Here is a 26,391-nt window from a genome sequence, read left to right as displayed (position 1 = left end):
GTTCAAAGGAAGGATTTCTTCCAAGTCACTGGGGAAGTGGATTCTATCAAAACATACCTCCCAAATCTTTAAATGGTTATTAAGATGCTTCAACATTCACTTATTTTGCCTCCAGCATTGGATAAATTGTTGAGTTCTTCAAATAGGGTCTATAGAAACTATAGCAACAAGTTGGGCCCCATCAACCTGTCTGTATGGAAGACTACTGGCATTGAGAAGGACTAGCAAAAGGAACCAAGCATAAAAATGCAATGGAAAGAATATGGAGTTTGGTTTTAGATAGTTCTCGATTCAAATTATATCTCTGCTACTCACCTGTCATGTGATATTTAAGCCAAGTGTTTCATCTCTTTGAGCATCAGTTTCTTTATATGTCACATAAAAATAATGTCTCCTATATCACCAACTCTTATGGAGAATTAAATAAGATAAATTTACATAAACTACAAACATAGTACCTGGCATATAATAAGTACTCAATCAATGTTAGTAACTTCTGTCCTCACTTCCACTTCATATTAATTTTCCCTTCATGCACCCTAAGTCTCATTAAGTTTTAGTTCAGTGAAAGAATAGAATTCCAGGAAGGTCAAGAGAGTTACTCAAGGACATATAGCTAATAAACAGCAGAGGCAAATCAGGGCCAGAGACTAAGTCTGGCTAACTGAAGTTCCAATATTCTTTCCATTATGCTTCAGATTCTTTCATAGATTATGAGATTGCCATGAATCTCATCCAAAAACAGCAGAGTGCTGACAAGTGTGGGCAAGCTCATTGGCTGGATGGCAGTCTCCATTCCACCTGCCTTCAGGAACCCTGCAAGGCAGAGAAACAGAAGCTCCAGAGGGGACCTATACTCAGTTTCCTGATGAACTGGGCATGAGAAGCCTTGGATCCCAACTTTGCCAAGCAGGGGCTATATTGCCAATAGCTTTCAAGAACACAGTGGAGAGATTTACTTAGTTAATGACCCTTCATGCAGCCATGAACAAACAAGTTCTGAATTGCCCCCCACTTGTCTGTATCACTGAGTATAAAATGAGAAATTACAGGGAAACACCATGCTCCATTAGAATTAATTATTCTCCAAGAGGATTTTGGGGAGTTGTAGTTAAGAGCTACCTCAAAAAAGAAGCCAATAAATGAATAGTGCCGAGTTAATGAAAACTACCACAACTAACAAAATAAAAGTAAAATTTTCAAAATTTCCATTAAGAACAATTAAAAAGCAACAAAAATATATAAAAAATGAAGTAGAATAACAAGCTAGAAAAGCATTTCTGGATGATTTGGATAGCTAAGTAGATGGAAAAACAACTTCACCTCCTCCTGTTTCAATACCACCACACAGTACACACTTACATGACTCAAACACATAAATACACACAAAACACATTCACAGTCCACAAAAATTTACAATGCTTCGTAAGGCTAGAGAAAGTCCCTGCTAAAATTAATATCATAAAATTAATGCCATAGCAACTATGATTTGGGCAGCCCGAGCTGCAAGTCAGGCTAACTTTTAGAGTTTATTTAGATCTTCCCTGGAAGATTTGAGAAAATGGAATAAGAGAAAATAAACACTAAAAGTTACCCTGGAATCAGTATCACTAATTATTTAACTCATAAAATATTTATTTTGATTATGCCATTGATTTAAAACCTATGCTATATTATGCACCTATGCTATATTATGCACCATGTAAGTCATGAAAAACACACAAAAATACAGTTCCCATCCTCAATGAGTACACAGTCTTTAACAGACAGACTTGTAAACACATTTAACAACACAAAGTAAATAAGTGTTAATTATAAATATGAGAAAGGTGTTGAGAGAACAAAAAGAAAAGAGAGATTAGTTCTTTTGGAAGAGAAATCATGAATAGTTCCACTGTTAAGGTAACATAAACACATGCCTTCAAGTATTGGCAAATTTCACAGGCAGAGAAAAATGTGGGTTAATATCATCCTAGGTGGAAGAAATAGCATAAGCAAAGGCTCAAAGATAAGACAAGTGATGGCATGTTCAGGATATAGTTAATTATGGCTACAAAATGGTGTACATATGGACAGAAAGGTGGTTATAGATCAAATAACAGAGGCCTGAAGTGGCACATTATGGAGTTTCAACTCTGTTATATAATGAGGAAACATTATAATGTCTGAAGTGACCAAGTGAACTGATGTTTTCAGATTTGATACAAGGAAGATACCTCTGGTTAAAGAGGTGAGAGATTGGAGGCAAGGAAACAAGTCAGAAAACCATTGCTAATATTTAATCAAAGGATGAAGACATTGGATGATAAAGTTGAAAAATAATGACATAGAAAAAAACAGTAATTACTTAAAGCCATCAGAAAGTGTCCCAATAACATACAGCAAGTGGAGTAACTAAATATTGATAAGAGTAGAGTCTATGGCACTCGAGTCTTGGTCCATTCACTCACACTGATATGGTTTGGATGTGTCCCCACCCAAATCTCACCTTGAATTGTAAGAATCCCCACGTGTCAAGGGTGGGACTACGTGGAGATCATTAAATCATGGAAGCAGTTTTCCCCATAATGTTCGCATGGCAGTGAATAAATCTCATGAGTTCTGATGATTTTATAAATGGGAGTTCCCCTGCACAAACTTTCTTGTCCACTGCCATGTAAGAAGTCCCTTTCTTCTTCCTTCATCTTCCACCATGTTTGTGAGGCCCCCCTAGCCATGTGAAACTGTGAGTCTATTAAACCTCTTTTCTTCATAAATTACCAAGTCTTGGGTATGTCTTTATTAGCAGCATGAGAATGGACAAATCCACTCATCTACTCCTCTCCCAATTTTAGCATGACAGAAACTCCACTCTGGGTAGGGGTGACCAAGGAGACAGGGATCCCTCTTTCTATCTACAGAGAATTGCCATAATATCTTCCTAGAAGGAGAAGGTCTTCAGCACTTCTCTTCACTCTCATCTCTGTGTTTTAGAGACTAAATACCAGCCAAGAGCTCCTGAGAAGTCAGGGGCTCTTTTCCTCCACCCAGCCCCAACTCACAAGATGGAAACTTTACCCTAGGTGTGACAGGCTGAGAATCATGGGGCCCCAATTTCCCAACTCCCAGCTAACTTGTAGGGCAGAGATTCAATGATAGAAGGCAAGCTGAGAATACAAGAGGTTACTGCCCCACCTAGAACCCTGTTCATAAAGCAGAAATGCCACTCCAATAAAAGTGGGCTATGGTCCCTGCCACCAGCTCCAGAGCACTTTCTTAGAGATTCTGAGGATTCTATTAGAATAGAAACCTGTGAAGTTATTTACAAAGAAACTGAATTTATTTGGAAAAGAGTGTGGAGAAAGTTGAAGCCTAAGGGCACATTTAATAACAATTTTGGTAGTAAGCAAGAGGAGGCCGGTAGCTTTAAAAATGCAGCAAGCTAAACCACAGGTCAACTGGTTTACCAAAGAAAATTAAAAAAAGAGCAAACTAAAAAGAGCTCGTGTGGGGTCTGAATGAAACTCAAAGGCTAGGCTCAACAGCTACCCTTGCACGGGCGCCTGAATTCAATTAGATTGAGCTGTGGGGAAATTTATGACCCAGCTAGTGGTCAAAAGCAGTCAGATGTCATTTAGTAGAGGGTAACAGCCAAATGTGATACCAATAGAGGCAGACATCTTAGCAGACAAATCAAGGGAAGAGACAGTGAAAGAGATTCCTGCTAAAACCACTCTGCTGCTAATACTTACCCCCGGGATAAGTCAGTGAATGCCCAAGGCTGTACTCTTGAGGAGGTACATCAAAGGATCGACACTGTGGGGAAAATAAATTTCCCTAATATTCGCTAGTTACTAAACAAATAAGACAACAACAAAACCAGAAATGGGGTGATATTCTGTTTCTATAATATATTATCTAAATGTCCTGTTCTCAACAAAATTTAATAAAACCTACAAATAAATAAAAATTGTGACCCATACAAAACAAAAAATACAAGCAACAGAAACTTTCTGTAAGAGGACTGTATCTTGGCTGTAAGATATCAAAGCAGCAATCATAAATATATTTAAAGAGCTAGACAAAAAAATACTTAATTCAGAAAATAGAGGTATTCTGATAATGTTTCATTAAATAGAGAATATAAATAAACAGATAGAATTATTTTAAATAAAATACTGAAGTTAAAAAAATAATAACTGAAATTATAAAATCACTAAAGAAGCTCAAATTTAGATTCCATTTGTCAGACAAATCAGTAAACTTAAGATAGATTGATAGATACAGTGAAATCCAAAGAGCAGAGAGAAAAATAGGAGATACAATTAAACACACCAAAATAAATGTAACGTGGGTGCTAGAAGAGCAGGAGAAAAAGAGGCAGAAAAGATATTAATAGTAATAGCGGTAGAAATTTCCCAAAATTGATGAAAAAATTAACCTAAAATCCAAGAAGCACAACAAATGCCAAGGCTAAGATTGCACATCTACAAACCTCTGATCTTTGACAAACTTGACAAAAACAAGCAATGGGGAAAAGATTCCTTATTTAATAAATGGTGCTGGGAAAACTGGCTAGCCACTTGCAAAAACTGAAGCTTGACACTTCCACACACTTTATACCAAAATTAACTCAAGATGGACTAAAGACTTAAGTATAAAACCCAAAACTATAAAAACCCTAGAAGAAAATCTCAACAATACCATTCAGGATATAGGCACGGGCTAAGATTTCATGACAAAAACTTTGAAAGCAATTGCAACAAAAGCAAAAATTGACAAATGGGATCTAATTAAACTAAAGAGCTTTTGCACAGCAAAAGGAACTATCAATCAGAGTGAGCAGACAACCTAGAGAATGGGAAAATTTTTGCAATGTATCCATCTGATGAAGGGCTAATATTCAGAATCTACAAGGAACTTAAACAAATCTACAAGAAAAAAAAAACAATAAAAAGTGGGCCAAGGATATGAGCAGACAATTCTCAAAAGAAGACATTTATGTGGCCAGCAAACATGAAAAAAAAAGCTCAACATCACTGATCATTAGAGAAATGCAAACAAAAACCACAATGAGATACCATCTCACACCAGTTGGAATGGCAAATATTAAAAAGTCAAGAAACAACAGATGTTGGCAAGGCTGTGGAGAAATAGAAATGCTTTTACACTGTTGGTGGGAGAGTCAATTAGTTCAAACACTGGGGTTGAAAGAGAGTATGGTGATTCCTCAAAGACCTAGAACCAAAAATACCATTTAATCCAACAGTCCCATTACTGGGTATATGCCCAAAGGAGTAGAAATTATTCTACTATAAAGATACATGCATGTGTATGTTTATTGCAGCACTATGCCCAATAACAAAGACATGGAATCAACCCAAATGTCCGTCAGTGATAGACTGGATAAAGGAAATGTGGTACATATACACCATTGAATACTATACAGCTATAAAAGGGAATTAGATTATGTCCTTTGCAAGGAAATGGATGGAGCTGGAAGCCAATATCTTCAGCAAACTAATACAGGAAGAGAAAACCAAACATCTCATGTTCTCACTTATTATAAGTGGAAGCTAAACAATGAGAACACATGGACACAGAAAGGGGAACGACACACACTGGGGCCTGTCGGGGTTGTGATGTGGGAGGGAGAACATCAGGATAAATAGCTGATGAATGCTGGGATTAATACCTAGTTGATGGGTTGATCTGAGCAGCAAAGCACCATGGTACACGTTACCTATGTAAAAATCCTGGATGTTCTGCAAATGTATTCCAAAACTTACAATACAATTAAATTAAAATAAAATTAAAATAAATTCAAAAGCATCTGAAAACATAGATATCATAGTAAATGTGTAGAGAATCAAACATGAAAAATAACCTTGAAACAGTAAAAGTAAAATGATACTTCACATGCAAGCAAAGCCCCAAAATATTAACAGATGGTGTGTAGCCAAAACAATAAAGATCAGAAAGCACTGGAATGACACATTCAATTTTCAGAAAGACAATAAAATCCTTCAACTAGGAATCTCATATCCAGCAAAACTATCTTTCAGAAATTAAGGAAAACTAATGAAATTTTAATATAAATAAAATCTCAGATAATTTGTCAATAAACAATAAATGAAGTTCCCCAGGCTAAAAGCAAGTGACATCAGACAATGATTTGAAAACACATAAAAAATCAAGAAGCACCAGGGCAAATATTGTATGATTATATTATATTATATGAAATATTGGAATAGGTAAATTTATGGATACAGAAAATAGGCAGCTGTTTGGGCAGACACCTAGCTAGCTGCAGAAATATTTTTCATATCCCAGTGGTGCCTGGAATGCCAGCAATACAGAACCATACATTCTCCTGGAAGCGGGGCTGAAGCCAGAGAGCCAAGTGGTCTAGCTCAGAAGAACCCACCTCCACGGAGCCAAGCAAGATAAGATCCACTGGCTTGAAATTCTCACTGCCAGCACAGCAGTCTGAAGTCGACCTGGGACAAGCGAGCACGGTGGGCTTGAGTAGGCAGGGTTTCCCCTCACAGTGTAAACAAAGCAACTGGGAAGTTCAAACTGGACAGAGCCCACCACAGCTCCACAAAGCTGTTGTAGCCAGACTGCCTCTCTAGATTCCTCCTCTCTGGGCAGGGCATCTCTGAAAGAAAGGCAGAAGCCCCAGTTAGGGGCTTATAGATAAAACTCCCACATCCCTAGGACAGAACACCTTGGGGAAGGAGCGTATGTGGGCACAGCTTCGGCAGACTTAAACATTCCTGCCTGCTGGCTCTGGAGAGAGCAGTGGATCTTCCAGCACAGCTCTCTAGCTCTGCTAAGGGACGGACTACCTCCTCAAGTGGGTCCCGCAAACCTGTGCCTCCTGACTGGGGAATGCCTCCCAGCAGGGGTTGATAGACACCTCATACAGGAGAGCTCTGGCTGGCATCTGGTGGGTGCCCCTCTGGGATGAAGCTTCCAGAGGAAGAAACAGGCAGCAATCTTTGTTGTTCTGCAGCCTCCACTGGAGATACCCAGGCAAACAGGGTATGCAGTGGACCTCCAGCAAACTCCAGCAGACCTGCAGGAAAGGGCCCTGACTGTTGGAAGGAAAACTAACAAACAGATAGGAACAGCATCGACATCAACAAAAAAAATCATCCACACAGAAACCCCATCCGAAGTTCACCAACATCAAAGACCAAAGGTAGATAAATCCACAAAGAGGAGGAAAAACCAGCGCAAAAAGGCTGAAAATTCCAAAAACCAGAATGCCTCTTCTCCAAATGATCACAACTCCACGCCAGCAAGGGAACAAAACTGGACAGAGAATGAGTTTGATGAACTGACAGAAATAGGCTTCAGAAGATGGGTAATAACAAACTCCTCCAAGCTAAAGGAGATTGTTCTAACCCAATGCAAGGAAGCTAAGAACCTTGAAAAAAAATTAGAAAAATTTCTAACTAGAATAACTAGTTTAGAGAAGCACATAAATGACCTAATGGAACTGAAAAACACAGCACAAGAACTTCGAGAAGCATACACGAGTATCAATAGCCAAATTGATCAAGTGGAAGAAAGGATATCAGAGACTGAAGATCATCTTAATTAAATAAAGTGTGAAGACAAGATTAGAGAAAAAAATGAAAAGGAATGAACAAAGCCTCCAAGAAATCTGGGACTATGTGAAAAGATCAAACCTGTGTTTGATTGATGTACCTGAAAGTGAGGGAGAGAATGGAACCAAGTTGGAAAACACTCTTCAGGATACTATCCAGGAGCACTTCCCCAACCTAGCAAGACAGGCCAATATCAAATTCAGGAAATACAGAGAACACCACTAAGATATCCTTTGAGAAGAGCAACCCCAAGACATATAATTGTCAGATTCACCAAGGTTGAAAAGGAGTAAAAAATGGTCAGGGCAGCCAGAGAGAAAGGTCAGGTTGCCCACAAAGGGAAGCCCATCAGACTAACAGTTGATCCCTCTGCAGAAACTTTACAAGCCAGAAGACAGTGGGGGCCAATATTATATGCTTAAAGAAAAGAATTTTCAACCCAGAATTTCATATCCAGCCAAACTGAGCTTTATAAGTGAAGGGGAAATAAAATCCTTTACAGGCAAGCAAATTCTGAGAGATTTTGTCACCACCAGGCCTTCCTTACAAGAGCTCCTGAAAGAAGCACTAAATATGGAGAAAAAAAAAAGTACCAGCCACTGCAAAAATATACCATATTGTAAGACCATCAACACTATAACGAAACTGCATCAACTAACGAGCAAAATAACCATCTAGCATCATAATGGCAGGGTGAAATTCACACATAACAATATTAACCTTAAATGTAAATAGGCTAAATGCCCCGGTGAAAACACATAGACTGGCAAATTGGATAAAGAGTCAAGACCCATCTGTGTGCTGTATTCAGGAGACCCATTTCATGTGCAAAGACAAACATGGGATCAAAATAAAGGGATGGAGGAATATTTACCACGTAAATGGAAAGCAAAATAAAAGCAGCGGTTGCAATTCTAGTCTCTAATAAAACACACTTTAACCCAAAGAAGATCAAAAAAGACAAAGAATGGCATCACAATTAAAGGAAATAGAGAAGGAAGAGCAAACATACTCAAAATCTTGCAGAAGACAAGAAATAACTAAGATCAGAGCAGAACTGAAGAAGATAGAGACATGAAAAGCACTTCAAAAAAACCAGTGAATCCAGGAGCTGATTTTTTGTAAATATTAACAAAACAAATAGCCTGCTAGCCAGACTAATAAAGAAGAAAAGAGAGAACAATCAAGTAGACACAGTAAAAAATGATAAAGAGGATAACACCACTGATCCCACAGAAATACAAACTACCATCAGAGAATACTGTAAACACCTCTATGCAAATAAACTAGAAAATGTAGAAGAAATCGATAAATTCCTGGACACATACACCCTCCCAAGAATAAACCAAGAAGAAGTCGAATTCCTGAATAGATCAATTACAAGTTCTGAAATTGAGGCAGTATTAATAGCCTACCAACCAAAAAAAAAAGCCCTTGACCAGACAGATTCACAGCCAAATATTACCAGAGGTACAAAGAGGATCTGGCACCATTCCTTCTGAAACTATTACAAACAATAGAAAAAGAATGACTCCTTCCTAACTCATTTTATGAGGCCAGTATCATCCTGATACTAAAGCCTGGCAGAGACACAACAAAAAAAAAAGAAAGAAAATTTCAGGCCAAAATCCCTGATGAACATTGAGGCAAAAATCCTCAATAAAATACTGGCAAACCGAATCCAGCAGCACATTAAAAAGCTTATCCAACATGACCAAGCCAGCTTCATCTCTGGCATGCAAGGCTGGTTCAACATACACAAATCAATAAACATAATTCATCACATAAACAGAACCAATGACAAAAACCACATGATTATCTCAATACATGCAAAAAAAGGGTCTTCAACAAAATTCAACACCCCTTCACGTTAAAAACTCTTAATAAACTAGGTATTGATGAAACATATTTCAAATTAATGACAGCTATTTATGACAAACTGACAGCCAATATCTTACTGAATGGGCAAAAGCTGGGAGCATTCCCTTTGAAAACTGGCACAAGACAAGGATGACCTCTCTCACCACTCCTATTCAACATAGTATTGGAAGTTCTGGGCAGGGAAATCAGGCAAGAGAAAGAAATATAGGGTATACAAATTAAAAGAGAGGAAGTCAAATTTTCTGTTTGCAGATGACATGAGTCTATTTAGAAAACCTCATAGTCTCTGACGAAAATCTCCTTAAGTGGATAAGCAACTTCAGCAAAGTCTCAGGATACAAAATCAATGTGCAAAAACTACAAGCATTCCTATAAATCAAAAATAGACAAACAGAGGGCCAAATAATGAGCAAATTCCCCTTCAAAACTGCTACAAAGAGAATAAAATACCTAGGAATACAACTTACAAAGGATGTGAAGGACCTCTTCAAGGAGAACTACAAACCACTGCTCAAGGAAATGAGAGGACACAAACAAATGGAAAAATATTCCATGCTCATGGATAGGAAGAATGAATATCGTGGAAATGGTCATACTGCCCAACGTAATTTATAGATTCAATGCTATTCCCATTAAGCTACCATTGGCTTTCTTCACAGAATTTTAAAAAACTACTTTAAATTTCATATGGAACCAAAAAAGAGCCGGAATAGCTAAGACAATCCTAAGCAAAAAGAACAAAGCTGGAGGCATCATGCTACCTGACTTCAAACTATACTACAATGCTACAGTAACCAATACAGCATGGTACTGATACCAAAACAGATATACAGAACCATGGAACAGAACAGAGGCCTCAGAAATAACGTCACACATCTACAAACATCTGATCTTTGACAAACCTGACAAAAACAGGCAATGGGGTAAGGATTCCCTATTTAATAAATGGTATTGGGAAAACTGGTTAGCTATATGCAGAAAACTGAAACTGGACCCCTTCCTTACACTTTACACAATAATTAACTCAAGATGGATTAAAAACTTAAACATAGCACCTAAAACCATAAAAAAAAACCCTAGAAGAAAACCTAGACAATACAATTCAGGACACAGGCATGGACAAATACTTTATGATTAAAACACCAAAAGCAATGGCAACAAAAGCCAAAATTGACAAATTGGGTCTAATTAAACTAAAGAGCTTCTGCACAGCAAAATAAACTACCATCAGAGTGAACAGGCAGCCTACAGAACAGGTGTAAATTTTTGCAATCTATCCATCTTACAAAGGGCTGATATCCAGAATCTACAAAGAACTTAAACAAATTTACAAGAAAAAAAAACCATGAAAAAGTGGCTGAAGGATATGAACAGACATGTCACAAAATAAGACATTTATGTGGCCCATAAACATGATAAAAAGCTCATTATTACTGGTCATTAGAGAAATGCAAATGAAAACCACTATGAGATACCATCTCACGCCAGTTAGAATGGTGATCATTAAAAAGTCAGGAAACAACAGATGCTGGAGAGGATGTGGAGAAGTAAGAATGCTTTTATGCTGTTAGTGGGAGTGTAAATTGGCTCAACCATTGTGGAAGACAGTTTGGCGATTTCTCAAGTATCTAGAACCAGAAATACCATTTGACCCAGCAATCCCATCACTGGGTATATACCCAAAGGATTATAAATCATTCTCCTATAAAGACACATGCATACGTATGTTTATTGCAGCACTGTTCACAATAGCAAAGACTTGGAACCATTCCAAATGCTCATCAATGATAGACTGGATAAAGAAAATGTGGCACATATACACCATGGAATACTATGCAGCCATAAAAAAGGATGAGTTCATGTCCTTTGCAGGGACATGGATGAAGCTGTAAACCATCATTCTCAGCAAACTACCACAGGAACAGAAAACCAAACACCGCCTGTTCTCACTCATTAGTGGGATTTGAGCAATGAGAACACATGGACACAGAGAGAAGAACATCACACACCAGGGCCTGTCAGGGTATGGGGGGGGTGGGCTAGGAGAGGGATAGCATTAGGAGAAATACCTAATGTAGATGACGGGTTGATGGGTGCAGCAAACCATCATGGCACATGTGTACCTATGTAACAAACCCGTACATTCTGCACATGTATCCCAGAGCTTAAAGTATAATTTAAAAAAAAAGAAGAAAAAGAATGTGTAATTATTGTTTAATATGTGAAAAATCTTGACTATTTTGGTGTTAAAGATTGTACAATATAGAGAATGTAATCAGTACCACTAAGTTTTACACTTAAAATTGTAAAAATCAGATGTTTTATGTTCCATACAGTTTACTGCAACTGCAACAAAATAAAAAAGAAAGTTCTCAAATTTATAACCTTACTTTACATCTTCTAAAACTAGAAAAAGGAGTGCACACTAAAACCAAAAGAAGCATAAGGAATTAAATAATAAATAATAAAATGAAGAAAAATAAAACAGAATAAATCAAAACAGCAATACAGAGAATCAGTGAAAACAAGATTGGTTCTATTAAAAGATCAACAAAATTGAGAAATCTTTATAAAAACTTTAGACTGAGAAAAGATAGATGACTTAAATTAATAAAATCAGAAGTGAAATCATAGGCATTGCTTTCAATTTTATAGAAGTAGGTTGGTTTCAAGAGAACATCTTGAGCAATAGTAATTCAACAAATTATATAATCTATATGAAATGAACAAATTTCTAGAAACAAACAACCAAAACTAAATCAAGGAGAAATAGAGAACTCACATAGGCCTAACAAGTACAGAAATTGAATTAATAATCAAAAACCTCTCAACTAAGAAAAGCCCAAGACTAGATAGTTTCATAGTGAATTTTCTTATTTAAAGAAAATTAACATGTCTTTTTTGTATTCCACCAGAAAATATAGGAAATAATGGAAAACTTTTAAACTCATTCTTGTAAGAACAGATGTAACTTGATACCAAAACCAGACAAAGATATCAGAAGAAAATTACAGAGCAATATCTCTTATCAATAAATATAAAACAATTCTCAACATAGAAGCAAACAAATCCATCAGCATATCAAAATGATTGCACACTATGATGAAGTGGAATTTATAACAGAAATACAACAGTTTCCACACTCAAATATCAATCAGTGTAATGCCCACATTAATAGGAAAAAAAAATAAAAGAAACACATGATCATCTCAACTGGTGCAGGAAAAATATCCAATATATCGCAATGAAACATGTATTTTTTATGATACAATATCATAAAGGAGCAGTAGAAATAGACCTTAAACCCTAAAACTCATACAAGAAAACAGATAAGTTTTCATGAACATTTGTTAGGTAATAATTTCTTAGATACAAAACCAAGCACAAGAAAAAGGTGAAAAAATATAACTTCATCACAATTTAAAATGTTTTGCTTCGAAGGCAAACACAAGAACATACAAAAAATTCACAGTATACCATATAATTTGCAAGACATGTATCTGATAAGGAACTTGTGAGTAAAACACATAAAGAACTCTTACAACTAAACAATGAAATGTAAATAGCTAATAAAAATATGAGTAAAATATTTACATAAATATTTCTGTAAAGAAGATACACTAATTGCTAATAAGCACAAAAATGATGTTTGAAATTATTAGTTATCAGGGAAATCAATATCAAAATCTAAATGTAATATCACTTAATACTCACTGGGATGATTATAATAAAAAATGAACAATAACATGTAGTGTCAAGGTTACAGATTTATCAGACCACTCGTACACTGATGGTAAGATAAAGGATAATGGTATTTACAGTATGCAGAACAGTCTGGCTGTTCCAAAAAAGGTTAAACATAGCATTACCATATGATGCTGCAATTCCACTCCTAGGTATAAATCCAAAAGAATAATAGACTATGTTCAAGCAAAAATTCTACACCAATGCTCATAGCAGTATTTTTCATAATAGCCAAAAAGTTAAAAGCAGCAAATTACCATCAATCAAAGAATGGATACATAAAATGTAGTATATCCATACAACTGATGTTATTTAGTAATATAATAAATGAAGAATTGATATGTACTAAAACAAAAATGAACCCTGAAAACATCTTAAGTGAAAGTCAATCAAAAACAAGCACATATTGTATTGTTCCATTAATACAAAACATTAAAGTAAACAAACCTATAGAAAAGAGAAATAGATTGTTGGTTGGCTATGACTAGAAGAATTGAGGGAAAAATGGAGACTGACTGATGATGAGGAGAGCAATATCTTTTGGAGTGTTAAAACTATTTTAAAAGCAACAATGATGATGGTTGCATAGATTTGTGAATATTTCAAAAACAAACTATACACTTTAAATGAGTAAATTATGTAAATTATATGTCAATAAATCTGTTACTAAAATGACATCAAAACAATAGAAGCCTTAGGAATAAAACTAACAAAAACACAAACTTGTACAATAAAATGTACGATATTATTTAAAGAAATTGAAAGGGGCAGAGCAGGATGGTGGAATAGAAGGTCCCACTGTTCATGCCCATCAACAGGAACACATAATTTAAAAACTATCTACACAAAAGAAGCACCTTTGAGAAAACCAAAAGTCAGATGAGCACTCACAGTGCCTGTTTTTAAGTTTGTATCACTGAAAGGGTCATTGAAGAGGGTATGGTGTTATAATATATATTTGTTTTCATCCATGGTTCCTGGCTCATTACTCCCATATCTCTTGTTAGTCTTTTGTTATAAGATTGGATGTGTTAGACTTCAGAGGCACTCCTCTGCCCTTCTCCTGCCCTTCTTTAACTCCAATGTTTCTCTGACTTTCTGATTATGAATCTTAAGACCCTTCCATGAGAGGGTCTCACCCCATACCCTGGAGAAGAAGCAATGCTGATGTCATGAAGCTTCCATAAAAATTCAAGAGAACAGGGTTCAGGGAGCTTCCATGTAGCTGAAAACAGGCAGGTTCCTGGAGGGTAGTACAACCAGAGAAGAAATGGAAGTTCTATGCCCCTTCTCCCATACCTCATCCAATGCATCTCTTCATCCGTATCTTTTGAAATATTCTTTATAATAAACCAGCAAATGTAAGTGTTCCCCTGAGTTCTGTGGGGCACCCCAACAAATTAAAGGAACCTAAAGAGGGGGTCATGGAAATCCTAATTCAAAGCCAGTTGGTCAGAAGTTCTGGAAGCCCAGACTTGTGACTACTGTGTAGAAGTGTCAGTCTTGGGGACTGAGCTCTCAACTTGTGAGATTTGACACTATTACTAGGTAGATAGTGATAGAACTAAATTATAAAACACCCAGGTCATTTTCACTACTTGCTGTGTGGGGAAAACCCCACACACATTTGGTCACAGAAGTCTTCTATGTTGATGATTGTTTTTGTGTGAGTGTAGAGGGAAATAATGGTTAAAGGGTGTTTTCCCTAAGCATTTTGTGTCAAAAGTGGAATTTGCTGATTGTCCTGACTCACAGAAACATGTGATTTGAAGAGAGAAAGGATAAAAGGGTAGAGAATGAGAAAATTTTGATTCCTGGGTGTCCACATGATCATCCATGGTATGAAGCCACAGTTATGTTGACATCAGTTTCAAAAGGTAAAATTGACCGGTAGAATTTAGAGATGGATCAAACTCCCCAGGAACTGATCTGCTAAATGCATAAGGAAATGTAAAATAGTAAGAGAAAAGTGAAATATTCAATCCCTTGGTTATTGTTATCTGTAATAAATAAAATGAAGTTAAAAGAGAATACTGGGTCAGACTTTCATGCTAGACCAAGCTCATATTTCAGTCTGTCTGAGCTCAGGCCACTAGCCTCAAAGTCACCTACGAAGCAGAAAATTATGCAGGGACAACAGAAATATCTCTGAGACCTGTGATTACCAAGGAGGTAGTGAATGTGAAGGAACAGCAAAACCAGGTAACTGTTGAAACCATATGATATATTGTGAAGCAATTGTTTCATTTTGTAGATCAGTATCATCAGCTTACTGGGAGACGTTTGTTAGAATGGATTACGAGAGTGACTAATGTAGGGGCAGTATTTTTGGTTTTAAATGTTGCAGGGTGAAACAGCGTGTTTGGGTTGATGTAGGACCCACAGCTCACCACTAAACAATCACAGATGAGTATACGTGATCCAGACACAAAGGAGGTTATTCCTGAGGAAACAGCCAGCCTGGTGGACTGGATAAAAGCCACCATAAGGTCTCTTTACCCTGAGAATTGGGACTGTCCAACTCTACCTATAAATGCCATGTGGAACACCCTAGATCAGGCAGCTGATATGCTTTGGATGCAAGCCATGTGGGACTGGCTACATAAAGACAGGAATATTTACCCACTGAATGTGCTGGTTTCCCATTCATGGTAAATGCCGTGGTTAAGGGGCACTCATGTAATGTTGATCCTGCAGAATCTAACAACAGTTTGAGAAGGCTTATCAAATTTGCTGTCTCATCCTCCCTTCATGGGTCTCACAGATGTTGATAAAAACAGTAGGTTAGTTAAAATGATAATGGGGAAAGGCAAAAGTTAGAGTCAAATGACTCATTCCAGAAAGGTGGCAATATTTAAATGGTTATTAAGAAATAAGGTGAATGGCTCCAGCTCTTTTGCTCTCTTTGCTCCACTAGGGGAAGGAGGAGAAGGAAAAGGACTGGGTGCCACCTGCCCACACTCTCCTTGGATGCTGGAGTCAGTGAGGCAGTATGGCAGCAACAGCACGAGGCAACTTTGGAGTGGAGTCATAGTGATCTTACCTTCCACTGAGCTTCTTTCCAGAGCCCAAGAAGCCCCAAGCATATGACAACCAGCACTAAAATGAGGAGGAGGGGGCCCAGCCAAGGAATTAAAAAAAAAATCGGAACGTTTCAATATTTAAGACCACACATTTGCTGGTGAAGAAGTGTGCACTGCAAAGCCTGACCTTCTGATCTCCACCACACAACACAACTTTCTTGGGAATGGTCAAGTGACAGAGTGCAGAGATAGTAGGATGTGCATATGTAAAACTCATTGAACAGGGTGGTGAGCTCAGTGTGAAAGTCATGACAGCCAGAATATAAGAAGGAAAAGGAGCCAGAGCCTCAAATAAAGGCTGGAGTGCAGTGGCATGATCATGGCTCATCACAGCCTCAACCTCTGAACTCAAGCAATCCTCTAACCTCAGCCTTCTGAGTAGCTGGGATTACAGGTATACACCACCACACCTGGCTAAGTTTTGTATTTTTTGTAGAGCCTCACAATAAATTTAGATGGAAATCAGACAGAAAGTCTGATGCTGCAGGCTGTTGAATTGTAAGGTTCTTGCAGAAGCAGCTTTCCTGATCACAACAGAGGCAGTATGGCTTTGGGAGCTATTCAGATTTAGTCCTGCTCCTCTTGACTTTCCAACAATTGTATTTGATCCCTCTTCAAGATGATGACTAATTAGAAGTAGCTGCAGTCTGTGGCTTTCACTGAGAGGAAGAAAAGGGGCCAGTGAATACAGCACATTCAACTGAAATATCTAGGTTCTCATGTGCATTGGGACTGATCAGGAAATCAACTTGACCCCCAGAGAATGAAGAAAAGCAGGGTAGGGTGATGGCCGCCAGGGATTGACACGGAGCCAAGGGAATCCCCAACCCCAGTCAAGGGAAGTGGTGAGTAATTGTGCAACCCTGGGAGACCACACTTCTCCCATGGATCTTTGCAACCCATGGATCAAGAGATCCCTTAGCGAGCCCATGCCAACAGGGCCTTGGGTCCGACACACACAGCTATGTGGAATCTCAGCAGAGCAGCTGCTCAGGCATACACAGAGACCTGGGAGCTTTACATACTTCAGCCCCAGGATCCACAGCAAAGTTATCTGCAACTCAGGCAAGGCGAGAAGTCAGTACACACCCCTAGGAAGGGGGCTAAATTCAGGGAGCCAAGCAGCATTGGTCAGCAGACATCATTTCCATGGCATCCTACAAGATAAGACCCACTGACTTGGAATTCCAGTCAGACACCGGCAACAGGGTAGAGCCTGCCTGAGACTGGACAGAGCCCCTGGGAGGTGGGGCAGGCAGCCACCTATGCTGCTTGATTGACTCAGCTGTTCCAGTCTGCAGGCTTTGGAGAGTCCAAATGGTCCAGATGAGGAAGGTTCCCCACAGCACAGCACAGCTGTTTTGCCAGATCATGGCTAGACTGCTTCTTAAAGTGGGACCCTGATCCATTCTTACTCACTGGGGAGGACCTCCCACCTGGGCACTCCCACAACCCTGCCTGTATTCTACAGGTAGAGTGCTGAACTCTCCCTGGGACAGAGTGCCCAGAGAGAGGCAGACTGCCACCTTGGTTTTCTGGATGATTCAGATGTTCCAGCCTGTGGGATTTGGAGTGTCTAAACTGACATGGGTTCCCAAGCATGACATGGATATTTGGTTGAGGCATGGCTAGACTGCTTCTATAAGCAAGACCCTGATCCACTCCTCCTTGTGATGCGGGTACTCACAGCCAGGGCCTCTGGCCACCCCTGCCCGTGTTCTATGACAGAATTCTAATTTCTCCCTGGGATGGAGTACTAAGAGGGTGGGGCAGGACACCACCTTGGCTGTTTGGGTATTTCAGCCAGTCCAGCCTGTGGGCCTTAGAGAGACCATATTAATCAGGGGCTGAAGGAATCCCCAACACAGCACAGCTGCTTTATCAAAAAGCAGCCAGTCTGCTTCTTTAATCAGATCCCTGATTCCATTCCTCTTGACTGGGTGAAACCTCCTAACTGGGGTCTCCAGCCACCTCCTACAGGTGCTTTCAGGCTGGCAATAGGTCAGTAACCCCCTAGGACATAGCTCCCAGAGGAAGGGGCAGGATGCCATCTTTGCTGTTTTGCAGCCTTCACTGGTGATACTTCCAGGTACAGGAAAATCTGAGGTAACTAGGGTCTCAAGCAGACCCTATCCAACTGCACCAACCCTATAGAAGAATGGCCAGATTGTAAAAATAAAAGTAAACAATCAGAAAACAAGAAGAAAAACAAAAAAAAACCCACAAAAATAACCCATCCAGAAGTCAGCCACGACAGGGCAGCACTGAGTTACATGTAAAGTCTCCCAGCCACTGCACTATCTCTCTGAAAGTGCACAGACTCTCAGTGCCATACAACCACTGCTGGGGGATGGGACATAAATGGCCTCAGCAATTCAGGACTTTCTATTCGACCCTCTTCAATATCTCTTTCAAAGATATAAAGTTAAAATCGGGTACTGTGATTGCTCGCCTGAACTGAAACATGGCTAGGATGCCCACTTTTGCCACTTCTATTCAGCAGAGTAAATGTCCTAGTCAGAGCAATCGTGCAAGAAAAAAGTATAAAAGGCATTAAAATTGCAAAAGAGTAAGTTAAATTGTCCCTCTTTGCAGATGACATAATTTTATAACAAGAAAAAACTAAAGACCCTGCCAAAAAACTCTTAGATATGATAAATAAATTCAGTAAAGTTGCAGGATACAAAATCAATATACAGCAATCAATAGCATTTATATACACCAATAATGAACAAGTTGAGATATAAATCAGTAAGTTAATCAAATTTACAATAGCTACAAAAGAAATACCTAGAAATAAATTCAACAAATAAGATAAAAAACACTACAAGAAAAAGTACAAAGCACTGATGGAAGAAATTGAAGACAACACAAACAAATGGAAAGACATCCCATGCTCATAGATCAGAAAAATTAATATCATTAAAATGGTCATATGGACCAAAGCAATTGACAGATTCAATACAATTTTTATCAAAATGCCAATGTTATCTTTCACATAATTAGAAAAAATTTCTGAAATCCATATGGATAGAAAAAAAGAGGCTGACTAGCCAAAGCAGTCCTGATTAAAAAAACAACAAAGCTAGAGGCATTATACTACCTGACTTAAAAAATATATTACAAGGCTATATAACCCAAGCAGCATTGTTTGGGTATAGAAACAGGCATGTCAACCAACAGAACACAACAGAAAAAAGAATCCAATAAAGCCACATATTTAAAGCCAACTGATTTTCAACAAAGACAACAAGAACATACATTGAGGAAAGGGTACCCTCTTCAATAAATGGTGCTGAGAAAACTGGACACCCATATGCAGAATGAAACTGAATCCCTATCTCTTACCATATAAAAAAATCAACTCAAAATGAATTAAGGACTTAAGCATAAGACCTAAAACTGCACAACTACTAGAAGAACACATAAGAATAACACTTTAGGGCATTGGTCTAGGCCCCAATATTTCATAGCTAAGACCTCAAAAGCACAGGCAACAAAAATAAAAAATAGATGAATGTGTCAGTAAAAACGTCAGAGTTAAAAGGCTTCTGAACAGCAAAGGAAACAATCAACAAAGTGAAGAGTCCATGCCTTGAATTGGGTATGTGCAAACTATTCATTCAACAAGGGACTATATACAAGAAACTCAAACAACTCAACAGTAAAAAAAACAAAAATAATCCTATGAAAAAGTGGGCAAAGGACATAAAAATATATTTTGCCAAAGAAGACACAGAAATGATCAACAGGTATATAGAAAAATGTTCAACATCACTCATTCCCAGGAAAGTGCAAATAAAAGTCACAATGAAACATCATTATACTCCAATTAGAATGCCCACTATTAAAGTAAGAAAAAATATCAAATGCTGGTAAGTATAGAGAAAAAAGGGAACTCTTATACACTGTTGGTTGAAATGTAGATTAGTATAGCCACTATGGAAAAGAGTATGGAGATGATGGAGATTTAAAAAAAACTGAAACTAAAAATAGAACTACCACACCATTCAGTAATCTCAGTACTATATATTTATCCAAAGTAAAATAAATCAGTATATCAAAGGGATACCCACACTTGCATGTTTATTACAACACTATTCACAATAGCAAAGATACTGAATTAACCAAAATGTTCATCAATGGATTAATGGATAAAGAAAGTGTGGTATATATACTCAAGGGAGTATTATTCAGGCATGAAAAGGAATAAAATCATGTCATTTGCAGCAACATGGATGAAACTGAAGGTCCTTATATTAAGTGAAATAAGCCAGGCATAGAAAGACAAATATTATATATTCTCATTTATATGTGGGAGCTAAAGAAGTTTATCTTGTGGAGGTAGAGTATAGAATGATAGATACCAGAGGCTGGGAAACTTGTGTGGATTGGGGTTGGGGTGATAAAGAGAGGTTCAGTAATGGGTACAAAAACAGTGTTAGACAGAAGAAAGAAGTTCTAATGCTTGATAGCAAGGTAAGGTGTCCATAGTTAACAACAATGCATTGTATATTTCAAAATAGCTAGAAGAGAGGAATTGAAATGTTTTAAATACATAAAAATAAAAAAATACTTGAGGCGATGGTACCCCAGATATCATTACTTGATCATTACAAAGTCTACACATGTAATAAAGTATCACATATACCTCAAAAATATGTACAGATATTACGTACCAATAAGAAATAAAAATAAAATATGTTTAGAGAGGTGAAGAAAGCTGTATCTAAAAAATCAAGGAAAACAAGACAAGAAGGGAAGAAGGTGCTGGCTGCTGCATGTCTGAGTGTGATGGTTGGACCATGCACTGCTATGTATGCCTCAAGTACTTGAAGACACTTTGCATCTAAATGCTTGGCTGGGTTAATAGCCTAATTAGGATGATTTTCCGACAAGTTGGAGTAAGCATGCAATCGGTATTTAGGCCTGGGAAGCCATATGGTTTGTCTCTAAGTATCATGAAGAAAATTGTTACTATTAATAATTTATCTGTGATCCGGTGTCCAAGCTTACCTGCCATGCAACAGAATCGTGTCCCAACCACCCAGGAGAGGATGCAGTGTTGTCTTTTGTGGCTGTCGAATGGGTAGCCAAAGGAGAGTGTTCAACAAGACTAAGAACAGAGGCCAGGTCAAGGCCATCCTTTCAGGATGACCTTTTCTTTGAGAAGGCCCCAAGCAGACAGATTTCCTTACCAGACTTGTCTCAAGAGGAGCCTTAGCTGAAGACTTCAGCTTGGTAAATGAGGAAGCACTACAGAAGATTTGTGCTCTTGAAAATGAACTTGCTGCTCTCAGAGCTCAGATAACCAAAATTGTGACTCAGCAATAGCAGGAAAATCTAATTGCAAGTGACTTAGATTTTACCAAATCTGTTACCACACCACCATCCCCTCCACCTCTCCACCACTCTTGCCCGCCCTCTCCACTGGGACTCCACCAAAGTATATTTGATATTGATCTGATTAGAGAGTGAGGAGGGAGAAAAGCCCATTCTGGAAAGACGTTGGTTAAGAACAATCCAAAAAAAGCTGACATGCCAAAAATGCTAGAGACTCTTAAAGACATGATCAGTGTAAAACTTTAGTCAGTAAAAACCTCAGAGCAAGATGTACAGCCCAAGACAGTGGATGCTGCTGGACTTGCTCCCCTCATAGCAGAGGCTCTGAAAAAGAAAAATTTGCTTATCGGTATCAAAGTAGTGTACAAATAGGCTTATTGGTATACCCAAGATGAAGTTGAAAAAGGAGTTCCAAAGTCTGAATCAGAGGCCACCTCAGATACAGAGTTGTCTGCACTACACATGTTGAAGTCAACAGGAAAAATGAAGGCTTTAATGGAAAATATAACAAACTCCTAATAGACAATGAACTGCAAAAGACTATCCTGGTTCAACTATTGGTTTGTGAGGGGTAACTTTGACTAGTATAAATCAACACTATTTAGTAAATACCTGATTTTAGTATTCAGTGGTCTCCTTTTCAGTCTAATTAGAGGATTAAACAATAACGAAAGCACAATAAGTTTGGTTTTGCTTTTATGAGATGTTCAGTTTTGGCATTCTCCTCAGCAAATGTGTATTCAGATGTGTTTCTAATGTGTAGCCAGGGTGTTCAGATTTCCCGTCTTGAAAACAATTGTATAGATTTTAGAACACAGAGAGGACACTTGTGGATGTTACTGCACATTTTTATTATTAACACCAGTTTATCTGCATAAATGTTTATATGCATGTTTTTGGACAGTTTATGTAAAGTTAGTAATGAATGATGGCAATGGCTTTAACCTATAACTGTTACCGTTATAAGGTATGGTTATTTTTGTTTGTTTTGAATAATCACTTAGTATTCAATGGTGGAACAGCTAGTATAACATAAGTTGTTGGCATGAAATACTTGAGATTGGAAACTTCTTGCCTTAAACAGAATTTATATACTAGATCCTCTCTCACATTTTCTTGGAGCTGGGATTTGAGTAGAAACCAGATGATAGTCCCCGCTGAAATTCCATAATGCTTTCCATTAAAGGGAAGTTCAGAACTAGGAAAGCTGTTTTCACCTCATTGTCATCCAGGACAGAAGAAGAAAATGTAGTTTTCAAATAGTAACAAATCAAATTAGTGATTTAAATATCCTTTTAAGTAAAACCCAGAATGTATCATCTTTTCTTTCAGTTTAATAAATAGCATTATAAATATTATTTTGCTAAGTTAATACTTCTGGAAATATCAGAATAGAGTTTTAAAATCTTTAATATTGGTCAAAATATTAACTTTATAGTGAAACATTAAGCAGGCAAATTTTCTATAAATTGTTTATCATTGGCCAGAATGCTATTTTGTTTAATTGTATTATGCAATATAAACCATAGGTGTTATTAGAAAGTGGAGAATTGCTTTTCTTATCTAGAGCTTTTAACCACTTGATGTAAATGATTATTTTTAAATGTCTTATAAATTTTAATGATTTTTCTATTTCTTATAAACTCAGCTACAGTTAATGCCAGAATATCCTACCGTGAGTAAATATTTGTGTGTGTTTTTAACATTTTGGTGTATTTCAATTTTGTTCCTTTTGTTTTCAATTTTTTTGGGTACATACTAGGTATATATATTTATGGGGTATAAGAGATATTTTGATACAGGCATACAATACATTATAATCACATCTGCGTAGACGGGATATCTATCACTTCAGGTGTTTATCATTTCTTTGTGTTGCAAACATCTAATTGTACTTTTAGCTACTTTAAAATGTGTAACTAAATTATTATTAACTATAGACACCCTGTTGTGCTAGCAAATACTAGATCTTATTCATTACAGTTAGATACACTAACTATATTTTTGTAACCATTAATCATCCCCACTCCCCCGACCTCACACTGCCCCTCTTGTTATCTTCTGATAACCATCATTCTATTCTCTATCTCCGTTAGTTTGTTTTAATTTTTAGCTCCCAGAATATAAGTGAAAACATGCAGTTTATCTTTCTGTGCCTGGCTCATTTTACTTAACATGACTTCAATTGCCACACATGCTGTTGCAAATGACAGGATCTTATTTTTTTATGGCTGAATAATACTCCATTGTGTATATGTACTGCATTTTCTTTATTTCAGCTTTTATTTTCGGTTCAGCGTTACAAGAGTAGATTTGTTACATAGGTAAACTTGTGTCATAGGGATTTGTTGTACTGATTATTTTATCAGCCAGGCGTTAAGCCTTGTACCTATCAGTTAGTTTTCCTGATTCTCTCCCTCTTCCTACCCTCTACCCTCTGAAAGGCCCCAGTGTGGGTTTTTTCCTTCTATGTGTCCACGTGTCCTTACCGTTTAGCTCCCATTTATGAGTAAAAACATGTGGTACTTGGTTTTCTGTTCCCGTGTCAGTTTGCTAAGTCACCAGCTCCATCCAGGTCTCTGCACAGGACATGATTTCATTAATTTTTATGGCTGCATTGTATTCCATAATGTATATGTACCGCATTTTCTTTATCCAGTCTATCATTTACAGAAATTTAGGCTGATTCCATGTCTTTGCTATTGTGAATAGTGCTGCAATGAACATACACGTGCATTTGTCTTTATAATAGAATAATTTATATTTCTTTGGTTATATACCCAATAATGGGGTTTCTGAGTCAAATGGTATATCTGTCTTTAGGTCTTTGAGGAATCACCACACTGTTTTCAACAATGGCTGAACTAATTTACACTCCCACCGACAGTGTATAAGCAAACCTTTTCTCTACAACCTAGCCAGCATCTGTTATTTTTTGACTTTTTAATAATAGTCATTCTAATTGCTGTGAGACAGTATCTCATTGTGGTTTTGATTTACATTTCTCTAATGATCAATGATGTTGAGCTTTTTTTTCATATGATTGTTGGCAGCATGTATGTCTTTTGAAAAGCGTCTGTTCATGTCTTTTGTCCACTTTTTTAATGGGATAAATTTTTTTCAGTTTCTTATAGATGCTGCATATTAGACTTTTATTAGATGCATAATTTGCTAAAATGTTCTCACATTGTGTAGGTTGTCTGCATACTCTGTTGATAGTTTCTTTTGCTGTGCAGAAGCTCTTTAGTTTAACTAGATCCCATTTGTCAATTTTTGATTTTGTTGCAATTGCTTTTGGCATCTTTATCATGAAATCTTTGCCCATGGCTATGTCCTGAATGGTATTGTCTAAGTTGTCTTCCAGGGTTTTTATACTTTGGGGTTTGATATTTAAATCTTTAATCCATCTTGAGTTGATTGTTGTATATGGTGTAAGGAAGGGGTCTAGTTCAAATCTTCTGCTATCCCAGCACCATTTATTGAATAGGGAATACATTTGCCATTGCTTGCTTTTGTCAGGTTTGCCAAAGATCAGATAGTTGCAGGTGGATGGTTTTATTTCTGGGTTCTTTATTCTGTTCCATTTGTCTATGTGTCTGTTTTTGTACCAGTACCAATACCATGCTGTTTTTGTTACTGTTACCCTGTAGTATACTTTGAAGTTGAGTAGCCTGATGCCTCCAGCTTTGTTGTTTTTTCTTAGTATTATCATGTCCTGTTTGGGCTCATTTGGTTACATATGAATTTTGAAATAGTTTTTTTCTAATTCTGTGAATAATGTCAGTGGTAGTTTAATGGGGACAGCACTGAATCAATAAATTGCTTTGGGCAGTATGGCCATTTTAACAATATTAATTATTCCTACCCATGAGTATGGATTGTTTTTGCATTTGTGTGTGTCATCTTTGATTTCTTTGAGTAGTGGTTTGTAATTCTTGTAGAGATTTTTATTTTTTTATTATACTTTAAGTTTTAGGGTACATGTGCACAACATGCAGGTTTCTTACATATGTATACATGTGCCATGTTGGTGTGCTGCACCCATTAACTTTTCATTTAACATTAGGTATATCTCCTAATGCTCCCTACTTAGTTGCACTCCTAGGTATTTTATTGTTTTTGTGGCAATTGTGAATGGGAGTTCATTCCTGATTTGCTCTCAGCTTGCCTGTTGTTTGTGTACAGTAATGCTAGTGTTTTTGCACATTGACTCTGTATCCCGAGACTTTGCTGAAGTTGCTTATAATCTTAAGAACTTTTTAGGCTGAGATGATGGAATTTTCCAGATATAGGATCATGTTATGTGCAAACACGGATATTTTGACTTCCTCTCTTCCTATTTGAATGCCCTTTTTTTCTTTCTCTTGCCTGATTGCCCTGGCCAGAACTTCCAATAGTATGTTGAATAGGGGTGGTGAGAGAGGGCATCCTTGTATTTTGCTGGTATTCAAAGGGAACGTGTCCAACTTTTGCCCATTCAGTATGATATTGGCTGTGGGTTTTTCATAGATGGCTCTTATTATTTTGAAGTATGCTCCTTCAATGCCTAGCTTATTGAGAGTTTTTAACATGAAACAATGTTAAATTTTATCAAAGGCCTTTTCTGCATCTATTGAGATAATCACATGATTCTTGTATTTAGTTCTGCTTATGTGATGAATCACCTATACTGATTTGTGTATGTTGAAACAACCTTGCATCCAAGGGATGAAGCCAACTTTATCATGGTGGATAAGCTTTCT

At 37.4% G+C, this 26,391-nt stretch overlaps 1 pseudogene; it reads left to right on the top strand.

The window, feature by feature from the left end:
• The first annotated feature begins 21,159 nt into the window (after positions 1-21,159).
• On the top strand, positions 21,160-22,168 carry LOC101140171 (mitochondrial fission regulator 1-like; annotated as a pseudogene).
• Positions 22,169-26,391: the final 4,223 nt, after the last annotated feature.

The sequence above is a fragment of the Gorilla gorilla genome, chromosome X, assembly GCF_029281585.2.
Source record: "Gorilla gorilla gorilla isolate KB3781 chromosome X, NHGRI_mGorGor1-v2.1_pri, whole genome shotgun sequence".
NCBI lineage: Eukaryota > Metazoa > Chordata > Mammalia > Primates > Hominidae > Gorilla > Gorilla gorilla.
This window is presented reverse-complemented; position numbering and strand designations above follow the sequence as displayed.